Source organism: Plasmopara halstedii, assembly GCF_900000015.1.
Source record: "Plasmopara halstedii genome assembly, contig: Scaffold_650, whole genome shotgun sequence".
NCBI classification, from domain to species: domain Eukaryota; phylum Oomycota; class Peronosporomycetes; order Peronosporales; family Peronosporaceae; genus Plasmopara; species Plasmopara halstedii.
In genome coordinates, this window is record NW_020187567.1 from 913,031 (window position 1) to 913,503 (window position 473).

Consider the following 473-nt stretch of genomic DNA (forward strand, 5'->3'; position numbering starts at 1 on the left):
TGCCGCGTCACAAAAATGCGTGTAGCTAAATCTGGAACGCAGTAGCATGTTTGGAAGAATCACAAACGTATACGACATGATATCTCAGCTGCTGACGGGTGACTAACGTTTGAGTGTTTTAACTTTTGCTGCCGCGTCACACAAATGCGTCTAGATCATTCTGGAACGCTGTAGCACATCTGGAAGCATCACAAACGTATACGACGTGAAATCTCAGCTGCTGACAACGTGACAAACGTTTGAATGCGTTAAGAGTAGCTGCCGCGTCACACGACTGCGTCTGGCTCAATCAGGAACGCTGTAACATGTCTGGAAACATCACAAACGTATGTGACATGATATCTCAGCTGCTGAAAACGTGATAAACGTTTGTGTGAGTTTACTGTTGCTGCCGCGTCAAACGGATGCGTCCTGTTCAATCAGGAACGCATTAACACATCTGAAAGCATCTGAAACGTATGTGACATGATATC